Consider the following 25,323-nt stretch of genomic DNA (forward strand, 5'->3'; position numbering starts at 1 on the left):
TTTGGTCCTGGGCTTTTGTTTGTTGGAAGGTTTTTCATCACAGTTTCAATTTCAGTGCTTGTGATTGGTCTGTTTATATTTTCTATTTCTTCTTGGTTCAGTCTCAGAAAGTTGTGCTTTTCTAAGAATTTGTCCATTTCTTCCAGGTTGTCCATTTTATTGGCATATAGTTGCTTGTAGTAATTGCTAATGATCCTTTGTATTTCTGCATTGTCAGTTGTTTCTTCACATTATTAATTTCTAATTCTGTTGATTTGAGTCTTTTCCCTTTTTTTCTTGCTGAGTCCGTCTAATGGTTTATCAATTTTATCTTCTCAAAGAACCAGTTTTATTGATCTTTGCTATTGATTCCTTCATTTCTTTTTCATTTTTTTCTAATCTGATCTTTCTGATTTCTTTCCTTCTGCTAACTTTGGGGTTTTTTGTTCTTCTTTCTCTCATTGCTTTAGGTGTAAGGTTAGGTTGTGTATTTGTGTTTTGTTGTTTTCTTGTTTCTTATCGTATTGCTATAAACTTCCCTTTTGAAACTGCTTTTGCTGCATACCATAGGTTTTGGGTCATCATGTTTTCATTGTAATTTGTTTCTAGGTACTTTTTTGATTTCCTCTTTGATTTCTTCAGTGATTTCTTGGTTATTTAGTAGTATATTGTTTGGCCTCCATGTGTTAGTATTTTTTTACAGTTTTTTCCCTGTAATTGATATCTCGTCTCATAATGTTGTGGTCAGAAAAGATACTTGATACAATTTCAATTTTCTTAAATTTATCAAAGCTTGATTTGTGACCCAAGATATGATCTATCCTGGAGAATGTTCCATGAGCACTTGAGAAGAAAGTGTATTCTGTTGTTTTTGGATGGAATGTCCTGTAAATATCAATTAAGTCCATCTTTTTTATTGTGTCATTTATTTATTTTCATTTTGGATGATCTGTCCATTGGTGAAAGTGGGTGTTAAAATCCCCAACTGTGATTGTGTTACTGTTGATTTCTCCTTTTATGGCTGTTAACATTTGCCTTATGTATTGTGGTGCTTCTATGTTGGATGTATAAATATTTACAATTGTTATATCTTCTTCTTGGATTGATCCCTTGATCATTATGTAGTGTCCTTCTTTGTCTCTTGTAATAGTCTTTATTTTAAGGTCTATTTTGTCTGATGTGAGAATTGCTACTGCAGCTTCCTTTCAATTTTCATTTGCATAGAATATCTTATTCCATCCCCTCACTTTTAGTCTGTATGTGTCCCTGGGTCTGAAGTGGGTCTCTTGTAGACAGCATATATATGGGTATTATTTTTGTATCCATTCAGCAAGCCTGTGTCTTTTGGTTGGAGCATCTAATCCATTCATGTTTAAGGTAATTATCGATATGTATGTTCCTATGACCATTTTCTTAATTGTTTTGGGTTTGTTATTGTAGGTCTTTTCCTTCTCTTGTGTCTCCTGCCTAGAGAAGTTCTTTTTGCATTTGTTGTAATGCTAGTGTGGTGGTGCTGAATTCTCTTAGCTTTTGCTTGTTTGTAAAGATTTTAATTTCTCTGTCGAATCTGAATGAGATCCTTGCTGGGTAGAGTAATCTTGGTTGTAGGTTCTTCCCTTTCATCACTTTACATATATCCTGCCAGTCCCTTCTGGCTTGCAGAGTTTCTGCTGGAAGATCAGCTGTTAACCTTATGGGGATTCCCTTGTATGTTATTTCCTGCTTTTAATATTTTTTCTTTGTATTTAATTTTTGATAGTTTGGCATGTTTCTCCTTGGATTTATCCTGTATGGGACTCTGTATGCTTCCTGGACTTGATTGACTATTTCCTTTCCCATATTAGGGAAGTTTTCAACTGTAATCTCTTTAAATATTTTCTCAGTCCCTTTCTTTTTCTCTTCTTCTTCTGGAACCCCTATCATTCGAATGTTGGTGTGTTTAATATTGTCCCAGAGGTCTCTGAGACTGTCCTCAATTCTTTTCATTCTTTTTCTTTATTCTGCCCTGTGGTAGTTATTTCCACTATTTTATCTTCCAGGTCACTTATTGGTTCTTCTGCCTCAGTTATTCTGCTATTGATTCCTTTTAGAGAATTTTTCATTTCATTTATTGTGGTGTTCATCTTTGTTTGTTTGCTCTTTAGTTCTTCTATGTCCTTGTTAAATGTTTCTTGTATTTTCTCCATTCTATTTCCAACATTTTGGATCCTCTTTGCTGTCATTACTCTGAATTCTTTTTCAGGTAGACTGCCTATTTCCTCTTCATTTGTTTGGTCTGGTGGGTTTTTACTTTGCTCCTTCATCTGCTGCATATTTCTCTGTCTTCTCATTTTGCTTAACTTTCTGTGTTTGGGGTCTCTTTTTTGCAGGCTGCATGTTCGTAGTTCCCTTTGTTTTTGGTGTCTGCCCCCAGTGGGTAAGGTTGGTTCAGTGGGTTGTTTAGGCTTCCTGGTAGAGGGGACTAGTGCCTGTGTTCTGGTGGATGAGGCTGGATCTTGTCTTTTTGGTGGGCAGGACTGCATCTGGTGGTGTGTTTTGTGGTGTCTGTGAACTTATTATGATTTTAGGCAGCTTCTCTGCTAATGGGTGGCATTGTGTTCCTGTCTTGCTAGTTGTTTGGCATGGGGTATCCAGCACTGGAGCTTGTTGGTCATTGAGTGGAGCTGCGTGTTAGCATTGAGACGCAGATCTCTGGGAGAGCTCTCCCTGATTGATAATACCTGGGGCCAAGAGGTCTCTGGTGGTATAGGAGTATCCATAGACCTCAACCATCATGCCGATCTTTCCACTTGGATTCCACTCCAGGGGCACAACGCGAATGAACCAGGTTCCCACAGAGTGCAGTAACTTGTGGTGGCATTCATGTTTCCTGCAAAGGTTCATCTCAGTAACGGCTCCACCATGTGAAGATTCCCTCAAGATAGTCAGTCTTGGTCAGACAGGCTGGAACCTCCTTGATTACATTTTGAAGGCTTTGACAGTGCTGAGAATCTTCCAGTTTCATGATTCTCTCCTATAGATCCTCTATCTAAGCCTCCCTGGAATTTGATATACTCTGAGCTATTCATCCAAGCCCGTCCCCAGTTCAGTCTCATGGTGAGACTCCTGTGTCAGGCTCTACCCAGCTCAGGGCTCAGTGTTTTGCTTTATTCTTCCTGGAAATAAATTGTGATCTTCCTCCTCCGACAGAGCTCCTCCTTCTCATGTGAGCTCTTGTGGTGACCCAGCCCAGAAAGCCTGAAATTTAAGACCTGACTAGATAATGTTTTATCTTTGCATATCAAGCTAGACCTACCAGATTAAGATCCAGAAATGCACCAGGCTGCTGCAGTTTCCATCCAAGCTCCCTGCAGCTGCTGGTTAGTTTAAACTATACATCTAGCATAAGGCCAGAGTAGGCTTTCAGGAGTGTGGCTTAAAACTAAAAGATCTCCTCTTAGAATATAAAAAGATGGAGTGCACAGACACTGAGTTGTTTTCCTCTTGCACTTGAATATTACATGTTTTCAAGAGGTCTGGATTTTAGAGCATGTGTTTCCTCCTATTTAAGGTTTTAGGTCTTTCTCTTCCCCAATCACAAAAGATGACTTGTGTGTCAGGATAGTTTGATCACATACATAAAGCTACACAAACACATGGCCTTTTTATAACTTCACAGAGGGAAAACACTCAGTGTAAGTGGACTTCCAACCACCTGCTCTAATATGTTATCCTCCAGTTTGTCTCATTGCTGCCTGCTTTCTGGAAAGAACAAACCACAATACCCAGCCCTGAATATGTCTGTCCCTATCACCCAGCATGGCACTCAATTTACTGTGAATGAATGACAGGGTATATTTCTGAAAAACCTCAGTAGAAGAGCACTTTAGTAATAGTCCCTTTCTGCTTGCCATGTTATACACTGCTATGAATAAAGGTTTAAGGAATTTTTTTTTTCTACCAGAAAAGACGTCCACAAGTATAATTTTATAACCATATTTAGGATAGAAGTCTGTTTAATTATCATAATTTAAAAAATTAATTTAGGAATTCCCTGGCAGTCCAGAGGATAGGACTTGCTCGGTGTGTCCACTTGCTGTGGCCCCAGTTCAGGGCCTGGTCGGGGAACTAAGATCTCACAAGCTATGCAGTGAGGCCTGAAAAAAAAATTATTTTAGTGTTGGCATTTCTTTTTTTTTCAAGTGGAAATATGGTTGAAACCAAGCAGGGTCCTGTGGGGTCTTCCCTGGGGACAGACCCCTCTCTCCCCTCCATGTCCCCTGCCTGTTGTTTTTAGAAAAGCTTTAGCCTCTTAGGCCTTCTCCAGGTTCCAAAGAGCAAATTTAATCAGAAAATTGAGAAAATACATAAACAAAGGAAAATTATCAAGCAAGATGGAATAATAAGAGTGTAGCCATAAAACAAATTCAAGGACATTTATTTCCTCCTCAAGGGCTGTAGATAATATCCTGAGCCATATCCTTGAGTTGTTCTGCAGATACTGAAGCCCCCACCAGGTGGAAGAAGTTAACTGCATGCTGACCACCAGCACATAGACTCCAGACTGCTTGGAGCCAGAAAACTGGTAATTGAGTTTCCTGGAATATCACCCTGTCAGCTCATCATCAACCAATCAGAGAATTGTACACTAGCTGATCATGCACTCTGTGACCCTCTCCTTCCCCAGCCTTTCAAAACCCTTCCGTGAAAGTCATCAGGGAATTCGGGTGTTTTGAGCATGAGCTGCCCATTCTCCTTGCTTGGTACCTTGTAATGAACACTGCACTTTCCTTCCTCACAACCTGCTGTCAGTAGATTGGCTTTACTGAGCAAGGGAGAGTGGACCCAAGTTTGGTTTGGTAACATTGTTTACAGAATTTCTTGATTACTAAAACAAACTTACTCTTTAAAAAAATATATATATATATACATATATATATGTATATATATATGTATATACACACATACACACACACACATATTTATTTATTTATTTAGCTGCACTGCATCTTAGTTGTGGCACACGGGATCTTCATTGCCCTGTGCAGGATCTTTAGTTGCGACACGTGGGATCTTTTAGTTGCAGCATGTGAACTCTTAGTTGCAGCATGTGAACTCTTAGTTGTGGCATGTGGGATCTAGTTCCCTGACCAGGGATCAAACTGGGGCCCTCTGCATTGGGAGGGTGGAGTCTTAGCCACTGGGCCACCAGGGAAGTCCCAAAACAAACTTATTCTTTTTAAAATGGACACATTGAGTAAGAAACTAATAGGTAAATGGAAGAGAAATCCATAAATAGACACAGGTATAAATGGGAAATGTAGTGTATGGTAAAGTTTACATTTCAAATCAGTCGAAAAGGAAATCACATTTAACAAATGATTTTGGCATAACTAGCTTTCCTCCAAAAGAAAACCAAGTTATTCTCCCTATGTTACTTATATATAAAAATAAATTTCAGGTGCATTTAATTCATTAGACAATTAAAATCCAAGAACATTGAGATTATTTAGATAATTCTGGGGTGAAGGAACATTTGCTTGGCAAGATGAGGAACCTAAGTGACAAAGAAAAAGACCGATAAATTTGACCACAAACAAATTGACAAATTTCTGTATGGTCAAAGATGCCATAAAACATATCAGCAACTCTAGCCGGGGCCACAGGGAGCAAAAGCACCACCCAGCAGACCCCTGCTTGACTTCCTGGCCTCAGAAGTGTGAGAAATAATAAATTGTTGTTGTTTTAGGCCACTAAGTTTTAGGGTGGTTTGTTACACAGAAATATATAACCAAAGCACAGGAGTACCTATTCAAGTGAAAAAAGAAAAAAAAAAAAAGCATGCTTTTTGACCCAGCAAACCCTCTTTTCAGAATCTATCTTTCAGAAATAATAATACCAGTGGAGACCATCTCTATGTCTGTTGAGTGGGATCTAATGAAATAGATTTCAGTACATTTATCTCATGGAGTATTGATTAATTGATCTCTGCAGAAATGTTCATGATTTACTCTTAAAAAATTCAGGTGGCAAAATAATGTATATACTATAATCTCATTTTAAAAGATTAAAACTAATATATATGAATATAAGCTCATGTATGTTTTTATGAGCTTAGAGAAAAATGTAGATTATATATGTGAAACTGTTAACTGTGGTTTCCTGGGGGAGTGAGCACAGGGTGAGCTCTGGAAACAGACTGCATACGGACCTTATGTATGCATGTTTGTGTTATTGGGTTTTTTCAAGGAACAGACTTTTGTTTGAAAGAAAAATCCAATAAATACTTAAATAAAAAGAATCAAAGGAACCTAAACACACTCTTGTTGTAAAAAGAAAAAAATATTACCAAAGTATATAAACTAGAAAGAGAAATAATCAGGTAATCCTTTTAACTCAGGTTATGAAACTGAGTCCCCCTAAAACCAAGTTCCCTTACCGAGTTTATGATTCATTTCTCCATCCAAAATTTTATTCCTTTTCTTGTCCCCTCTGACCTCAATCCTATGCTCATTGAACACTCATCAACCAGAATCAGATGACTAAAATTATTGTTGTTAACATTGTTAAAGTACTAAAATTGCTATTATAGATATCATTAACACATAAATGCAGGTTGTTTCTCCAGGGCAAGATGAGCTCACAGACCCCCCAGCCATGGAACACCTGGCCAGATAATCATAATCCAGAGACATCCTGACTCTGATTTTCGATTAAGAAATGTGACAAGACAATGATTAACCCCAGCTTCTGTTCTTCCCCTTTAAAACAAACAAACAAACAAACACACACACACACACAACTCATAGACCAAGGGGGAGTGGATCTGCGGATTGTCTCCCACCCCCTTGCTTGGATCTCTGCAATAAACCCTTACTTTGCTGCAAACTCCTGCTATCGCTGTGGGAGTTTGGCTTTCTACGCCTTGGGCACTGGCCCTTTGCTCTGTTACAGTTAAGAGTAAACTGCATTATTTACTCAACAGTATGTCAGGGGCATCTTTCTGTGTCAGTACAAATAGATCCCAATAACCCTTTTTAATGTTTTCAGAATACTCCATTGTTTGGATATATTGGAATGTATTCAGTCAATTCCTTATTGTTAGACATTTACATTGTTTTTAGTTTTTCTGATTATAAACAATGATGGTTACCTTGTATATATATATACATATATATTTGCCCTCTTGTCTTAGAAGTGAACTTGCTGTCAAGGATATGCATATAGCTGGCATGCCTTCTGCAAAGACTAGAGCAGTTTATGTTCCCACCAACAGTTTATGACAGGAGCCTAAAGAAGGATCTGACTAATCATTCTTCATGAAAGCAGCAAAGAGTTTACTTAGATTAGCAATTGGCAATGTTTTCATGTTGCTTTGCTGTACAAAGGGATGTGGGTAGAACTGGCGTTCTTGTGCATTCAGACACCAAAATTCCTACTGACTGGGGGTGGGAGGGGTCACAGAAGGTTAGCCTAGGAGTCGGGAAATGAGGGAAACAAATCTTTTGCTTGGAGACTGAAGAGAGGAGATATACCAAAGCAGACTGCCCCAGCTTGCCAGGTTGGATGACTTGCAGTGCCATCTTCTGGCAAAGAAGCCAAAAACGTTCAATTTCCACGCTAGCAATAAAGTACTTCTTATAAAGCAGGACTAAACCAGACTGGCAGGAGAACCCGAGAGGTTTTAGGCGCTGGTGTGTTTGGGAGGGTATGAGGGGGAAGGAAGCAGATTTCTTTGAAGCCAAGGTCTGAATCATTTACATCTGAGGCCTCTGGCAGAATCTGTGGTGTCTCTGCCGTGCTACACACAACACATACAAACAGGTACTACAACCTGGGGAGTAACTAAGGTGGCTAGACCACTGTCCTCCTTCAGCTTCAAGTTTGGATTCTCCAGTATCTCGGCTTTACTCTAGGGAAGGCAATTTAGCTGAAGGACTACACCGCACCTGATCCCTTATTACACGAAGTCTGTCTCTATCTGCAGCCTGCAAGCCTGCAATGAAGAAAGGTACTCAGACCACTAACCCTTTCAATATACCAGCGAGTAATGCGTACACCCGTTAGATGTAAAGGTATAGAACCATATTTTGTTTATTTGTTTTGTTTTAATTTTTTTCTCTTTAAACCAAGTTATACTAAAAATAATTTCAAGACTTAAAAATACTTTCTTGCTTTAATCATCCAGAATATACTAGGAATAGGCTTGCTTTTAAAAAACATTCTGTTTATTTATTTATTTATTTATTGAGGTGCAGTCAATGTACAATATTACTTAAGTTTCAGGTGTACAACACAGTGATTCGATATTTTTACAGGTTATACTTCATTTACAGTTATTACAAAATAATGGCTATATTTCCCTGTGCTGTATAATATATCCTTTATCATTTATTTTATACATAGTAGTCGTACCTCAATCCCATACCCCCACCGTGCTCCTCCCTCCTTCCCTCTCCCCACTGGTAACTACTAGTTTGCTTTCTATATCTGTGAGTCTGTTTCCTTTTTTGTTTTTTGTTTGTTTGTTTCGTTTTTTGAAGTATTTATTAGAGGGCTTCCCTGGTGGGCAGTGGTTGAGGATCCACTTGCCAATGCAGGGGACACAGGTTCGAGCCCTGGTCCGGGAAGATCCCACATGCTGCGGAGCAACTAAGCCCGTGCGCCACAACTACTGAGCCTATGCTGTAGAGCCCGCGAGCCACAACTACTGAGCCCGTGTGTCACAACTGCTGAGCCCTTGTGTCACAACTGCGGAGGCCCACGCACCACAACGAGAGGGGTCAACACAATGAGAAGCCCCGCGCACTGCAATGAAGAGTACCTCCTGCTCGCCACAATTTGAGAAAGCCTGCGTGCAGCAATGAAGACCCAACGCAGCCGAAAATAATAAATTTATAAAGGAAGAAAAAAAATATTTGTTGGATTATAGCTGACTTTTTGTTACATTCACTAGTTTATATTATTTTTTTAGATTCCACATGTAAGTGATATCATACAGTATTTGACTTATTTCACTTGTCTTGATTTTTAAAGCAAATTTAGTTTAAAAATATGGCATCCCTAAGAAATGGCCCTCAAGTTTAAAAAAAAAATCCCTTTTGCGGTATGTGCGGGACGAATTTATCACAGGCTTTACTCCACACCAGCTTCAGCGGGTTCTGTCAGCCGCCGGGCCTCGCTTCTGTGAGTGAGGGACGCTCTGGTCTCCCTTTCCTCCTCTCTTCTTCTCCCGCACCTAGAGAGCCCGCCCCCGCCCCCGCCCCCGCCCCCGCCCTTCCCGGCCACCCCCGCTCCACGCCGGCTTCGGCGCGCTGACGTCACAGCCCGCGCCAGGGACGCCCCACCCTCTGCCCTGGCTCCGGGATTTGGGGCGCCGCTTGTGGAGTCCTGAGCCTGAACCCGGAGCGCATCTCCGCGTTGCCGGGTAGCCAGCGCCCGCGTGGCGAGGCTGGGGGACGAACCGGCAGGGAGCACCCAGCCCCAATGCGCCCGGCCCGCGAGGCCGCCGGCAGCCGCCTCTGAGAAGTTGGGGGGCGGCGCCCGGGGAACACCCCACGCCACCGCAGCCGTTGCAGGGGGCTCGGAAACCGGTTTGTTTCGTCCGGTGGCGCAGACCCGTGTCCCGGGGCGTTGGCCGGAGTGGCGCGGGCTGCGGCCCAATGCCCTTTCTGGACCGCGGGGGGGTGCCTCGGGCTAGCTGAGCCCCGCGGGAAGGCGGCGACCCCCGGACGGTGCCCGCCCACGGCCTGGGTCCTGAGGTGAGCCGCGCTCGGGGCGGCGTGACGTGCGCGATGGTGGGGTCGCTCGGGAAACGGGAGAGCTTGCCTCGACTTCCGATGTAGAGGCTGTGGGGTCCTCCCTGAAGTGCGCGGAAAATAGCACCAGTAGCCGCACCTCGTCAAGATGGGAGTTCTCCAAGGAACCGTGTGTGTTACTCAGTACCCTTTGGACATTATTTAAAAAGCGATAGTGATCATGGAATTAAAATAAGAATAGAAGCGTTGGTATGAGTAAGAAGTCATTTACGTTGCTTATATCTTGTCTGCGATCTTTACGTATACCTTTTAACTAGAAAATGAGTAGCAGTTAACTGGCTGGCCCATAATCTTATATTTCAATTTCCATAGTTTGATTCAACAATTTCTTCATGGAAGGCATTGAAAGTTCTAGGACTTGTAGAGTTCATCACAACTCTTTTTTTTTAGGTAGGCCTGATTTTTGTTCTCTAATGTAAGATCCGCCCCCCCCAGAAGCAGAAATTTTTGTATTGCCAGGGTAAGTTACATCAGAAATAATTATGAAGGATTAAAAGTAATATCCAGTATATGCTAATAATGGCCTTTTCTTATGATGCAGCAGTATTGCAGAGATGATGGAGGGAAGCCAGATATGGAGAGAAGTAGTTCTTTGTTTCTGCTTTAGATTTGTCTGAAATTAGAGCATCTGCAGATCTGTTTTAACGTTGCCCGCTTGTTTTTGGTGAGAGGTAAGGAGCCTGTTTTGTGGGAAAACAGGTTTTTGCACGTTAAGAGTCACCACTGGGAGTTTAGTAAAGGTTATGGAACTTGGCCACAGGAGTTCTTTTGAGGTCATTTTAATAATGCATTGACGTTGTACTCCAAGTATATTTTCCTCTGTCTGACTTGAATATATCCATTTCATGAATGTAAACTCTTTATTTACATGTTGGTACTTTCACTAGGGAAGCTGTTAATTGTTGTCTGAAGAGTCTTACAGAGAGGAATAGACTTGCAGAGAAGAACAACAAATATTCTGAAAAAACTCTGTATTAGGAATCCCGCTTTTGCTTTCTTCTTTTTTGAATTATGCGAAGTAAGACAGGGCCTTTCCTCATTGAGGAGTTAAACCGAGCCTCTCCCATAACCCAAAATGGTATTCATTATTTGGGGAGAACTATATGTGTAGATCCTGGTTGCAGACAGTACCCTGAGGGCTTCCTGAAATCTGTTGACACTTCTTTACCAGTGTTTCCCTTCAGGACAACTTGCTTGTGCATCAAATAGCTGAAGCAGCTGCAGAGGCTTAATGTTCCAGATTGGTGGGAATACAGCTTTTCATTCATATACTCTGACATTTTTCTCATTCGCTGCACAAAATTTTATTATGTCAAACATTTATTTGTGGCTTAAAGGTGTTCTTAGTAAAAAGTGAGGAAAGATGTCTAACTTGACTAGAGGCTAAGATATTTTTTCTGGAGCATAGTTGACATACTTGAAAAGAGTGATGCCGTATAGAGAAATTTGATGGACATTTACGTATTTTATCGTCTGAAATTTGTGTTGGTGTAAAGCAAAGAAAATGGATTTAATTTTTTTCCATATGGCTACCTAGTTGTCTAAAAACTATTTATTTCAAAATCCATCTTTTCCTTACTGATTTAAAATGTCATGATGGTCATCTACCAAATTAAAAAATTTTTTTTGTATATTTCTGGACTTTCTATGATTTACCTGTCTAGTTCGTAATTATTACTGCTTTATAATGTGTCTTGATAGCAAGTAGAACAACTCTTCCTTCATTGCTTTTTTTTTTTCAGTATCTCTGGCTATTCTTTCTTCTTTTTTTCACATTAACTTTAAAAATCAGCTCGTCTGATCACCCTCACCCCCAGAGTTTGTGTTTTTACTAGGGAAGCATTAAATTTAGAGATTAAGAATTAAAATCTTTCGAATATCGAAACTTCCTTTCCTTTTCTTCCTTCCTTCCTTCTGGGCATGTCTTTTTGTTTTTTCTTCATTTTTTTTCTCTGTTCTTTTGTTGAATATATTCTGCTGGTTTATTTTCCAGATTACTAATCCTGCTGTATGCTGCCTGCTGTAAAACCCATGCAATGAGTTCTTAATTCCAGATATTTTATATTTTAGTTCTAGAAGTTCATTTAGTTTTTAAAAATAAATTTCAGTTCTTTGTTGAAGTTCTCCATCTTTTAAAAAATCACTTTTGTCCATCGTTTCCTCTTATTTTCTTGAACTTATTAATCAAGGTTATTTGAAGTCCCCTGCTGATAGCTCCGTATTTGAGTCGTTCGTGAGTCTGTTTCTGTCGTTAGGACTAGTCTGATTTAGTCTTGCCCTGTATCTGCACAATTTAGGAGTGGGCTGACTGACAGGAGAGGAATTTACGTGCACATTTTTGGCCTCCTGTTCCTTCTCCTCCTCCCCAGGATTTTGGCAGCCCTAAACTCTGACCTCTCTGTCCTCAGCCCATAAGACTGCTGCTTTCTACTCAAGCTCCATTCTGCTGTGCCACAGTTTGGAAAATGTCTTCAGGGAAAAGGTTGGGGTAATGTGGGACTCACTAGGATATTCCCACCTCTCAGTGAATTTCTTTCTGTTCTTTTATATATTTTACTCACGGTTCGTGATTGTTTTTGGAGGCAGGGTGGTCTGGTACAAGCGCACCATCATGGTCCGGAACAGTCTCACCGTTCATTATGTCAGCTTTCATTCAGTCTCCCAGACGGTATTTCCATTCTCAGCTGTGATGGGTGTTCCTAATCTGGAGACATCTCTCGCCTGCTGCCAAGATGGGAGGGGTGGTCGCCTGACTGGGAGAGGGGATGGAGGAGCTGTGTGTCTGACAGCTTCTTACAAAGTCTCCGCCAGTTATTGAGCTAGTCTGTAGTGGAAGTGACTTCCTCCCCACTCGTGGCTGAGGACACAGCTTTCTCTAGTTTCCTGAGTCAGTTGCTGCTTGCTCTTGTGTTTGTCAGCTTCCAGAATTTTATTGCCATTGCTGTCTCTCCTCTTCTGCCTTTCTGATCCTTTCAAGCTGGGTTTAGGGAAGAAGCAGAGGTAAATATGTACGTTCAGTCTGGTATCTTAAATTGTAAGTTGCAGTTTATTTTTTGACTTTTTAAAGATTTAGGCTAAAGATTTGGGGCATCTTTTGATTTTTCTGAACGAAAGGCTTTGGCCATCTCTCTGCCATTCCTACTCTCTGTGGCTAATAGTGCAATTTTAAATTGTTGAAGTTTTCTACTTTCTGACCTACTTTAAAATTTTTTTCTCCTTGAGTCACAGACTTAGAATTCGTAGGGCCCTTAAGATAGTATTATATTTAAATCTTTAGTGTTTTTAGATGAAGAAACTAAGACCCAGGGAAGTCGGGTGGTTTGCTTTTGGTCACGTAACTTTTCTCTTCTGAATCCATTGCTTTGTTATATCACAAGACTCTTGGAAATCTTAAATATCAAAAAAATCTCTAATTTTATACTTTGAATATCTTCAGTATCACATATATGTATTACAGGGATTAAATTGATGTAATTGTTAGAGACCTTAAGATACTGTCAAGTTGGTATGCGATTTCCCTCTTACTTTGGAAGCTGAAGCATAGAAAGGACAAATATTTATTTATAATTTGGGTTAATTACAGTAATGAAATTAGAACAGGATCCGTGTGCTTCTTCAGTTACATGTTACGACTATTTTGGATGAGTACATTTTGTTGTTACCTTTTATTTCCTTTGGTTTAAAAATCTTCTAGAGTTGTTATTCAGCTGAGAAGTCTCCTGACTAGGAAGTAAGTACCCCAGTTACATATGCTTTAAGACGCTGAAATTACCTATCTTGCCGTGTTTTCCCCTTCACTTCGTCTGGCGTCCGATACTAGCCAAGTGTAGACTCTGCAGAATAGGAGGGGTTGTTGGTTGCTCTGAAACTCACCTACCATGCCTTTCATTGTCCAGAAAGCTGTCTGCACTGGACGTTATTTGGTGGCAGTGAGAGCCGTCTTTCTTCATTTCCGGGGCAGTAGATCTCCTCCACCTTCCTGAGGTGCCGGAACACACTGTAGTCCTGTGGTGGGCAGCGGACTGCAGTGCTAGGACCCTCGGAGCCTCCATCTTGTTAGTGCGGTCCCTCGAAAGGAATTGGCCACTCCATTTTGGGGGAGGGCCAAATGGACTAACTGTGGTTTTTTTCTTGGCAAAAGTCACAGAGTAATGATGGTTGTGAAGTAGTCTCATTGTACGCTTACTATTTAATGTAATTTTTTTTGTTTTTGTTTTTTTGTGGTACGCGGGCCTCTCACTGCTGCGGCCTCTCCCATTGCGGAGCGCAGGCTCAGCGGCCATGGCTCACGGGCCTAGCCGCTCCGTGGCATGTGGGATCCCCCCAGACCGGGGCACAAACTTGTGTCCCCTGCATCAGCAGACGGACTCTCAACCACTGCGCCACCAGGGAAGCCCTATTTAATGTAATTTGATTTATGAAATTTAGTTTTCTAAGGAGAGTTTATATTTTTTCTAAGCAGCATAGTAATGTGATATCATGTCCTGGAGAAATCATTAAATTCTGGCTGGTGCTCAGAGAGCTATTATATTATGCCGGTTGACCAAACTTGGGCTTGAAAATATGTTTGGAGTGACTTTTCTTCTTTAACTCACTAGCGATGCTGTAGTGCTGTCATAATAGTTAATTTCTTGTTTCTCTTACAGCTGCTAAAAAACATGTCATTTCTTACAGAAAGTTTGAAGTAGAAAAGTTTCCTGAGGTAGAAGAAGGCTCTTTCCCACAAATTTCTATTAAGCATGATTATTCCATTGATTTACCACAGGCAAAGTTGTGGCCTTTGAGTCTTAGAAGCCCAGGATACGAATTTTGTCATTTAAGGAGACTGGATCAATATATTAGAGGCAAAATAAAATTAAATTTAGTATTAATGGGTGAAATGAGAACATGAATTTGTTCACTTACAATGAGAGATATGGTAAACTGTCATAGAAATGGTAATATAGTCTTCATGACAAGCTCATTTTCTCCTAGAAGGGAATCATACATAGAAAGCCTGCTTGCTATGGAGGAATGGAAATAGAAAAGAGCAAGTTATGTGAATCACTATTTTTCAAATTATTTATTTATACTTTATTTTTTATCGAAGTATAGTTGACTTACAATATTATATTAGTTTCAGGTGTGCAATATAAAGATTCAGTTTTTTTATACATTACAAAGTGGTCACCATAAGTCTAGTTATAATCTGTCACCATATAAAGTTATTACAGTGCTATTGACTGTATTCCCTATGTTGTACATTACATCTTCATGACTTATTTGTTTTGTAACTGGAAGTTTGTACCTCTTAGTCTCCCTAACCTATTTCACTCGTCCCCCACCCCCACCCCTCTAGCAACCACCAGTTTGTTCCCTCTATCTATGAATCTGTTTCTCTTTTGTTACATTTCTTCATTTGTTTTCTTTTATATATTTCATGTATAGGTGAAATCATACAGTATTTGTCCTTCTCTATCTGACTTTCTTCACTTAATGTAATGTCCATGTTATTGCAAATAGCAGATTTCATTCTGTCTCTTTTTTTTTTTTTTTGGCTATGCCACGCGGCTTGCAAAATCTTCCCCAACCAGATATTGAACCCGGGCCCCGGCAGTGAAAGCGCTAAGCCCTAACCACTGGACCACCAAGGAATCACCTCATTCTTTTTTATGACTGAGTAATGGTCCATTGTGTATACATATACCAAGTTTTCTTTATCCATTCATCTGTTGATGGACAATTCGGGTGCTTCCATGTCTTGGCTGTTTTAAATAATGTTGTATTGGAGTGCACATATCTTTTTGAATTAGTGGTTTTTGTTTCTTCAGACAATGCCCGGAAGTGGCATTGCTGAATTATGTGGTAGTTCTGTTTTTAATTATTTGAGGAACCTTCATACCGTTTTCCAGAGTATCTGCAGCAACTTACATTTCAACTGAGAGTGCACGAAGATTCCCTTTTCACTACATCCTCTCCAACACCTTTTTTTGGTTGTCTTTTTGATAATAGCCATTCTGACAGGAGTGACGTGATATCTCACTGTGGTTTTGATTTGCATTTCCCTGATGATTAGTGAAGTTGGGTATCTTTTCACGTGTGTGTTGGCCATCTGTAGGTGTTCTTTGGAAAAATGTCTATTAAGAGTCAACCCACTTTTTAATGTTTTGTTTTTTTTTTTGATGTTGAGTTGTATGAGTTCTCTGTATATTTTGGATATTAACTCCTTATAAAGTATAATGTTTGCAAATATCTTCTCCCATTCAGTAGACTGCCTATTGTTTTGTGGATAGTTTCCTTTGCTGTGCAAGTTTTTTAGTTTGATGTAGTTCCAAATGTTTATTTTTGCTTCCATTTTCCTTGCCTGAGGAGAGGTATCTAAAAAAATAGTGCTAAGATTTCAAAGAGTATATTGCATATGTTTTCTTCTAGGAGTTTTATGGTTTGAGGTCTTACATTTAAGTCTTTAATTCATTTTGAGTTTATTTTTGTATATGGTATGAGAAAGTAGTCCAGTTTGATTCTTTTGCATGTGGCTGTCGAGTTTTCCCAACAACCTTTATTGAAGAGGCTGACTTTTCCCTGTTGTATATTCTTGCCTCCTTTGTCTTAGATTAATTTGCCCATATTAGTGTGGATGTATTTCTGGGCTCTCTATTCTCTTCTGTTGATCTGTGTGTCCGTTTTTGTGCCAGTACCGTACTGTTTTGATTACTGTGGCTTTGTAGTATAGTTTGAAATCAGGGAGTGTGATACCTCCAACTTTGTTCTTCTTTTTCAAGATTGTTTTGGCTATTTTGGACCTTTTATATTTCCATACAAATTTTAGAATTATTTGTTCTAGTTCTTTGAAAAATGCCATTGGTATTTTGATAGGGATTGTATTGAATCTGTAGATTCCCTTGGGGAGGATGGTCATTTTTACAATATTGAGTCTTCCAATCCATGTGCACAGTATATCTTTCCATTTGTTTGTGTCATCTTCAGTTTCTTTAATCATTGTCATAGTTTTCTAAATACAGGTCTTTTATTGATACCTCCTTAGTCATATTTATTCCTTGGTATCTTATTCTTTTTGCCACAGTTGTAAATGAGATTTTTTTCTTAATTTCTCTGATAGTTCATTGTTAGTGTATAGAAATGCAACAGATTTCCGTATATTAATTTTGTATCCTGCACCTTTACTCAATTCATTTATTAGTTTTAATAGCTTATTGGTGGTATCTGTAGGATTTTCTATATATCAGGTATTTCTAGTATCATGTCATATGCAAACAGTGATAGTTTTACTGCTTCCTTTCCAACTTGGATTCCTTTTATTTCTTCTTCTTGTATGATTGCTTTGGCTAGCAAAGCTACCAGTTGCTTTGATTTGACTTCCAATACTATGTCGAATAAAAATGGCAATATTTGGCATCCTTGTCTTGTTCCTGATCATAAAGAAAATCCTTTCAGCTTTTCACCGTTGAGTATGCTGTTGGCTGTAGGTTCATATATGACTTTTATTATGTTGAGGTATGTTCCCTCTGTACCCATTTTGCTGACAGTTTTTATAGGTGGATGTTGAATCCTGTCAAAAGCTTTTTCTTCATTTACTGCGATGATCCTATGGTTTTTATTCTTCAGGTTATTTTCATATGGTGTATCACATTGGTTGATTGGCAGATATCTCACCAGCCTTGCATCCCTGAGTTAAATCCCACCTGGTCATGGTATATGATTCTTTTAATGTATTGTTGAATTTGGTTTGCTTATATTTTGTTGAGGATTTTTGCATCTGTGTTCATCAGTGATATTGACTCTTAAAGTGATATTTTCCTTTTTTTGTGGTATCTTTGTCTGGTTTTGGTATCAGGTGATGTTGGCTTTGTAGAATGAGTTCATAAGTGTTCCTTCCTCTTCAGTTTTCTTTGACTAGCTTGAGAAGGATAGGTGTTAACTCTTCCTTAAGTGTTTTGTAGAATTCACCTTTGAAGCTGCCTGGTTGTGGACTTCTGTTTGTTGGGAGTTTTTTGATTAGTGATTCAATTTAATTATTGGTGAGCTGTCTTTTCATACTTTTTTTCCTTCCTGTTTCAGTCTTGGGAGGTTGTATGTTTCTAGAAATTTATCCATTTCTTTTAGGTTGTCTATTTTATTGGTATAAAATTATGTATAGTAATCACTTATGATCTTTTGTATTTCTGTGGTATCATTGTAACTTCTCTTTCATTTCAGATTTTATATATTCTTCTCTCTATTCATAAGTCTGGCTAGAGGTTTAGCAATTTTCTTTATTTTTTCAAAGATCCAACTCTTAGTTTCATTTATCTTTTCTATTTTTTTTAGTCTCTATTTCATTTATTTCTGCTGTGAACTCTGTTTTTTCCTTTACTAACTTTGGGTTTTGTTCTTTTCGTAGTTCCTTTTGGTGTAAGGTTAGATGGTTTATTTGAGATTTCTTGTTTCCTGAGATAGTCTTGTATTGCTATAAACTTCCCTCTTAGAACTGCTTTTGCTGTGTCTCATGGATTTTGGATCATTGTGTTTTTGTTTTCATTTGTCTCCAGGTATTTTTTGATTTCATGTTCAATTTCTTTAGTGATGTATTTGTTGTTTAGTAACATATCTGCATTTTTTATTTTTTGCAGTTTTTTTCTTGTAATTGATTTCTAATCTCTGTTGTGATAAGAAAAGATGCTTGATATGATTTCACTCTTCTTAAATTTATTGAGACTTGTTTTGTGGCCTAGCATACGATGTATCTTGGAGAATGTTCCATGTGTGCTTGAAGAATGTGTGTTCTGCTTTTGGATAGAATGTTCTATATATATCTCTTAAGTCCATGTGATCTAATGTGTCATTTAAGGCCATTGTTTCCTTATTGATTTTCTGTCTGGGTAATCTGTCCATTGATGTAAGTGGGGTGTTAAATTTGCCTACTGTTATTGTGTTTCTGTCAGTTTCTTCCTTTATGTTTGTTAATATTTGCTTTAGGTATTTAGGTGCTCCTGTGTTGGGTGCATATATATTGACAATTGTTATATCTTCTTGTTAGATTGATCCCTTTATCGTTGTCTATTGTTATTCTTTGTCTCTTGTTACAGTCTTTGTTTTAGAGTCTGTTGTCTGCTATAAGTATTGCTACCCCAGCTTTCTTTCCATTTCCCTTTGCATAGAATACCTTTTTTCACCCTTTCACTTTCAGTCTGTGTGTGTCTTAGCTCTGAAGTGAGTCTCTTGTAAGGCAGCATATATGCTGTGTCTTTTGATTGGAGCATTTAGTCCGTTTACATTTACAGTAGTTATTGATAGGTGTGTACTTACTGCTCTTTTGTTAATTGTTTTCTAGTTCTTTTTTAAGTTTTTTTTTTTCATTTGCTCTCTTCCCTTGTGATTTGATGGCTATCTCTTTTTTTTTTTTTTGGCTGCGCAATGTGCCTTGTGCAATCTTACTTCCCTGACAAGGGATCGAACCTGGGCCCATGGCAGTGAAGGTGCTGAGTCCTGACCACTGGACTGCCAGGGAATTCCCTTGATGGCTATCTTTAGTGTTATGTTTGGATGCCTTTCTCTTTTTTGTATATCTATCTATCATATGTTTGGTTTGTGGTTACCATGAAGTTCATATATAACAACCCCCTTCCCTCCCTAACCCTCTCTCCCCACTGTCTCTCTCTCCCTCTCCCTCTCCCTCTCCGTCTCCCTCCCTCCTTCCCTCCTGTCTCTCTCTCTCTCTCTCTATATATATATGTGTATATATATATATACACACACACACACGTATATATGTGTGTGTATGTACTATGATTATTTTAAGTTGATGAGCTCTTAAATCCTAATGCATTCTAACAATTTTGTGTTTTTTCTCCCTACCCCGCAAATTGAATGTTTTTGTCTTCATGTTTTTGCATCTTTTTTTTATGTATCCCTTAACTACTTATTGTGGATATAGATGATTTTACAACTTTTTTAACCTTCCTGCTAGCTTTATAAGTGGTTTATCTCTTACATTTACAGTATGTTTGCCTTTACCAATAAGATTTTTCCTTTTGTAATTTTCATATTTCTAGTTATGGTCTTTTCTTTTCCACTTAGAGAAGTCTTTGTACATTTCTTGTAAAGCCAGTTTAGTGGTGCTGAACTCTTTTCACTTCCACTTTTCTGTAAAACTTTTTATCTCTCCTTCAGATCTGAATGATAGCCTTGCCAGGTAGAGTATTTTGGGTTATAGGCTTTTCCCTTTCATCATTTTGAATGTATTATGCTACTCCCTTCTGGCCTGCACAGATCAGCAGATGATCTTTTGGAAGTTCTGTTGTACATAACTAGTTGCCTTTCTTTTTTTTTTTTTTAAGATTTTTTTAATATGGACCATTTTTTAAAGTCTTTATTGAATTTGTTACAACATTGCTTCTGTTGTATGTTTTGGTTTATTTGGCTGCAAGGCATGTGGGATCTTAACTCCCTGACCAGAGATCGAACCTGCACCCTCTGCATTGGAAGGCGAAGTCTTAACCACTGGACAACCAGGGAAGTCCCATAACTAGTTGCTTTTCTTTTGTTGCTTTTTTTTAAAAAAATTATTTATTTTTGGCTGTGTTGGGTCTTCGTTGCTGTGCACGGGTTTTTTCTAGTTGCGGCGAGTGGGGGCCACTCCTTTGCAGTGCGTGGACCTCTATTTGCGATGGTTTCTCCTGTCATGGAGCATGGGTTCCGGGTGCACGAGCTTCAGTAGTTGTGGCTCACGGGCTCTAGAGCGCAGGCTCAGTAGTTGTGGCACACGGGCCCAGTCACTCTGCAGCATGTGGGATCCTCCTGGACCAGGGCTCGAACCCATGTCCCCTGCATTGGTGGGCAGACTGTTAACCACTGCTCCACCAGGGAAGCTTTCTTTTGCTGTTTTTAAGGTTTTGTCTTAATCTTTAATTTTTGCCATTTTCATTTTCATGTTTCTTGCTGTGGACCTCTTTGGTTTTATCTTGTTGAGGACTCTCTGTACTTCTTGGACCTGGATATGTTTTCTTTCCCAGGTTAGGGAAATGTTCAGCTGTTATTTCTTCAAATAAGTTCTCTTCCCCTTTCTCTGTCTCTTCTCCTCCTGGGACCCCTTATAATGCTAATGTTACACATTGGATGTTGTCTTAGCAGTTTCTTAAACTATCTTCATTTTTAAAAATTATTTTTTCTTTTTTCTCTTCAGCTGGGTGATTTCAGCTACTCTGTCTTCCAGTTTGTTGCTCTGTTCCTCTGTATCATCTAATCTACTGTTTATTCCTTTTAGTGTATTTTTTATTTCAGTGATTGTATTCTTCATATTTGTTGGGTTTTTTCCTTATGTTTTTTAACTCCTTGTCACACTTCTAAGAGTGTTCATCCATTTTTCTCCTGGATTTATTTTTTTTATTTTTTTTTTATTTTTTTTTTTTTTTCTCCTGGATTTATTGAGCATCTGTATGATCATGACCTTGAGCTCTTTATTGGGTAGATTGCTTATCTCCATTTTGCTTAGTCCTTCTGGGGTTTTGTCTTGTTTCTTCCTATGGTATGTATTCCTCTGTCTCCTCATTTTACTGAATTAATTATCTATCTTTATTTCTATGAATTAGGTAGGTCGGTTGTGTTTCCCAATCTCGGACAAGTGGCTTTGTGTAGGAGTTGTCCTGTGGGGCCCAGTGGCACACTCCTCTTTGGTCACAAGAGCTATGTGCTCTAGGAGTGTCCCTTATGTGGACCCTTCTTTTTTGGTGGGGCTGCCCTGTGGCCCGGTTGATTGTCAGGTCCTGCCTCCTGTGGTGGCTGCCACTGGTGGGTGGGGCTGGGTACTAGCGTAGCTGACTACAGGTCCCCAGGGGGTGGCCTCCAGGGCTGTTGCCATCTGGTTAGTGGTTGGGTAAGCTCCTGTTGCTAATAGGCTAGAGGGAGGACTGCAAGCTGGCTTTTGTACCATCAGTGTCTTCGTGGAAGAACAGACTTCCAAAAATGGCTGCTGCGAGCGCCTGTGTCCCCAGGGGAGTCCCAGTGGCCCTCCTGCCTCTCCAGGGTGCTCTCCAAGATTAGCAGGTGGGTTTGATATAAGCTTCTTTCAAATTATTGCTTCTCAGAGCTGTATCTCAGAATGGCTGAGATTTTGTGTGCGCCCTCTAAGAGTAGAGCCTTTTTTTTCTACAGCACTCTGCCTCTCTTGTATGCAAGCTCTGCTGGCCGTCAAAGCCAGGTATTCTGGGGGCTCATCAACCTGGTGCAGGAGCCCTGGGCTGGGGAGCCTCATATGGGGCTTGAACCCCTTGCTTCTCGGGGAGAACTTCTGCATTTGTGATTATTCTCCTATTTGTGGGTCACCTGCCCATGGCTGTGCGTCTTGTCTATACCGGGTCTCCACCACTCCTACCCATCCCATTGTGGTTCCTTCTTTGTGTCTTCAGTTGCAGAAAATCTTTTCTGCTGTTCTTCCGGTTGTTCTTATAGGTAGCTGCTCTTTAAATAGTTGTACTTTTGGTGTGTTTGTGGGAGGAGGTGAGCTCAGGGTCTTCTTACTCTGCCATCTTGGCCACACCCCCCTAAATTAAATATTTATTATTTTTAGATTAACAAAGTGAATTCATGTATCTTCACAGTATGTGTGATCTTGCCAATAAGCAGTGCTAGAGGTTGTTTTTGGGACACTTTTTCTCTCCTTTCCTCTCCCTCCATCTGTCCTCCTCCCCTTCCCTTCACTTTTTTAAGCTTTCACTACCTAACCTATTGTACTCTTACTTCTGCCTCCACCACTCTCCTGAAGTTACTCTTGATGAAGTTAACAACCTTAATCAAGTATCTTACGGTATTTGGTACAGTAAGTTTCTAAGTGTGATACTGATGGCAGAAATATAAGGAAAACATTAATAAATTTGTTCACATCAAAATAAACTTTTGTATTTCAATAAAATTGAAGACAAATGGCATATAAGCAAAAAAAATTCATACCTGAGAAGGGCTAACATCGTCATTAAAGAAGCTTCTACAAACTAATAAAAAGAAGATGAACTTGAAAATGGTGGAGTAGAGGGATGTGGAATTCACCTCCTCCCATAAGTACATCAGAAATACATCTATGGGACTTCCCTGGTGGTGCAGAGGTTAAGAATCTGCCTGCCAATGCAGGGGCCACAGGTTTGAGCCCTGGTCCGGGAAGATCCCACATGCTGCGGAGCAACTAAGCCCATGCACCACAACTACTGAGCCTGTGTTCTAGAGCCTGTGAGCCACAACTACTGAGTCCGCTCGCCTAGAGCCCGTGCTCTGCAACAGGAGAAGCCACCGCAATGAGAGCCCATGCACCACAATGAAAAGTAGCCCCCGCTCGCCGCAACTAGAGAAAGCCTGCACGCAGCAACAAAGACCCAACACAGCCAAAAATAAATAATACATTTTAAAAAATACATCTGTATGTGAAACTATTCTCATGGAATACCTACTGAAAGCTGGCAGAAAATCTCATACAACCAAAGCTGCAGTAAAGATCCCCAAGTAATTAAATAGGACAAAGGGAAAAGGGAGACGAGGAATTGGGATGGGACCTGCCCCCTGGAAGGGAGCTGTGAAAGAGGAAATGTTCCGTCGCCCTGGGAACCTCCTTTACCGGCTGGGAGGTTCGGTGGGACAGATAGGGAGCTTCAGAGGCTTGAGAGGACAGTGTGGAAGCCGGCCTGCTGTCCTACAGGGTAGAGAGAGTGCAGCACAGACCGTCTTGGCCATGCCGCTGCACTTTCCAGCCTGTGATGCGCCTGCTGGTGTGTGCAGCAACTGGGTGCTGCAACTCAGGCTTCAGCAGACAGACCCGGGGAGGGACTCAGGTTGGGTGCATGGAGACAGCCCGAGGGGCCTGGAGTGTGGCACAGGACACAACTGGGGGTGCGCACAGCAGGAGCGTGGGCCCGCCGTCAGAGCCTGTTGTCAGTGCATAAAGGGAGGGGTGTGGGCCGCCTTAGCAGCCCATTATCAGCATGCTCACAGCGGGCATGGCTCTGGCTGCCGTGGACTTTGTGCAGTTTGTGGGCATGCACACAGAGGTGGGGCTGAAATCAGAGCCAGTCACCGGTCCTCCCACAGCGGGTCCCAGGCTGTGGCTGTGGCGGGCTCTCGTGGTGGTGCGTGGGTTTTGGGACAACTCATGCATGCCTGAGGGACGTCCACGGCGGCCCTGAGGTGGCCCCTGAGGGCAGCACTAGCACTAGTTCACTAACAGTGAAGTCTGTGCGTGTGCACACGGGTGGCATCACAGAGTTGCATGTCCTGGTGGATAGCTCCTGGGGAGGAGCACACACTGGCTCCTGTCTCCCAGTACTCCAGGCCCTCACTCCTCGTATTGCAGCTTGTAACTGGATCTGGGGGCTTCACCTGTGACAGCTGAGGAGCAGACCCTGTCCCCGACAGGGCTGTGACAACTACAGGGCAGAGAAGAGGCCCCACGCAGTATCCACTGCAGGCTCTGGTCACCACAACACCAGACACACCCCTTAGCAAGGGGACAAGGGCCAGCACACCCTGAGGAAAGACGTGGCAAGCATCCACACTAAAAACAGCCTTCACACCAAAAATATCAGACTCACACAGTCTACACAGGGACACTCCCACATAAAAACAGCCCTGTGAGACCACGATAGATAACTGTTTCTCTTAAATTCTTAGAGTCAGAGAAGTTTAACTAAAATGAAAAAGCAGAGGAACTACTCCCAAGTAAAAGAACAAGAGAAATCCCCTGCAGGAACAATGAAACAGACCTCTCCAGTCTACCAGACCCTGATTCAGCAAAGGAGGTAATAAAAATGCTGAAGGAGTTAAGAAAGATTATTGATAGAAATGCAGATCACTGTAACAAGCAACTAGAAACTATAAAGAGGATGCAACGTTTATAGCAGCACTGTTTATAATAGCCAAGACATGGAAGTAACCTAAATGTCCATCGACAGAGGAATGGACAAAGAAGATGTGGTACATATATACAATAGAATATTACTCAGCCATAAAAAAGAATGAAATATGCCATTTGCAGCAACATGGATGGACCTAGAGATTATCATACTAAGTAAAGTAAGACAGAGACAAATATCATAAGATATCACTTATGTGAAATCTAAAAAATGATACAAATGAACTTAGTGACAAAACAGAAATAGACTCACAGACATAGAAAACAAAATTGTGGTTACCAAAGGGGAAACGGGTGGCAGGGACAAATTAAGAGTTTGGGCTTAGCAGATACAAGCTACTGGAAACAAAATAGATAAACAACAAGAACCTACTGTATAGCACAGGGAACTATATTCCTAATCTTGTAAACACCTACAATGGAAGAGAATCTGAAAATATGTATACATGTATCTGGAATACTTTGTTGTGCACCTGAAATTTACACAGTATTGTAATCAACTATACTTCAATTAAAAAACAATAAAGAAGACTGTCCCAGTAGAAAATGGACAAAGAACCTGAATGAATAGTTCAAAAGAGAAGAAATGCAACAGTTCAGAAACGTGGAAGAATTTTTCAGATTCATTGGTAAGCAAAGGAGCTTACAAAAAAAAGTGAGACACTGCTTCCCCCCATC

General features: G+C 40.4%; 1 protein-coding gene across 9 annotated transcripts in view; it reads left to right on the forward strand.

The window, feature by feature from the left end:
- Positions 1–9,341: 9,341 nt before the first annotated feature.
- NEK1 (NIMA related kinase 1) overlaps positions 9,342–25,323 on the forward strand; it is a 213,440-nt gene continuing 197,458 nt past the window's right edge. For all 9 annotated transcript variants that reach the window (XR_009541711.1, XM_060155835.1, XM_060155836.1 and 6 more), the window contains exon 1: positions 9,342–9,719. The gene's annotated coding sequence lies outside the window, so the exon portion shown is untranslated. The remainder of the gene's footprint in view (positions 9,720–25,323) is intronic.

The sequence above is a fragment of the Lagenorhynchus albirostris genome, chromosome 7 (assembly GCF_949774975.1).
Source record: "Lagenorhynchus albirostris chromosome 7, mLagAlb1.1, whole genome shotgun sequence".
Classification (NCBI taxonomy): domain Eukaryota; kingdom Metazoa; phylum Chordata; class Mammalia; order Artiodactyla; family Delphinidae; genus Lagenorhynchus; species Lagenorhynchus albirostris.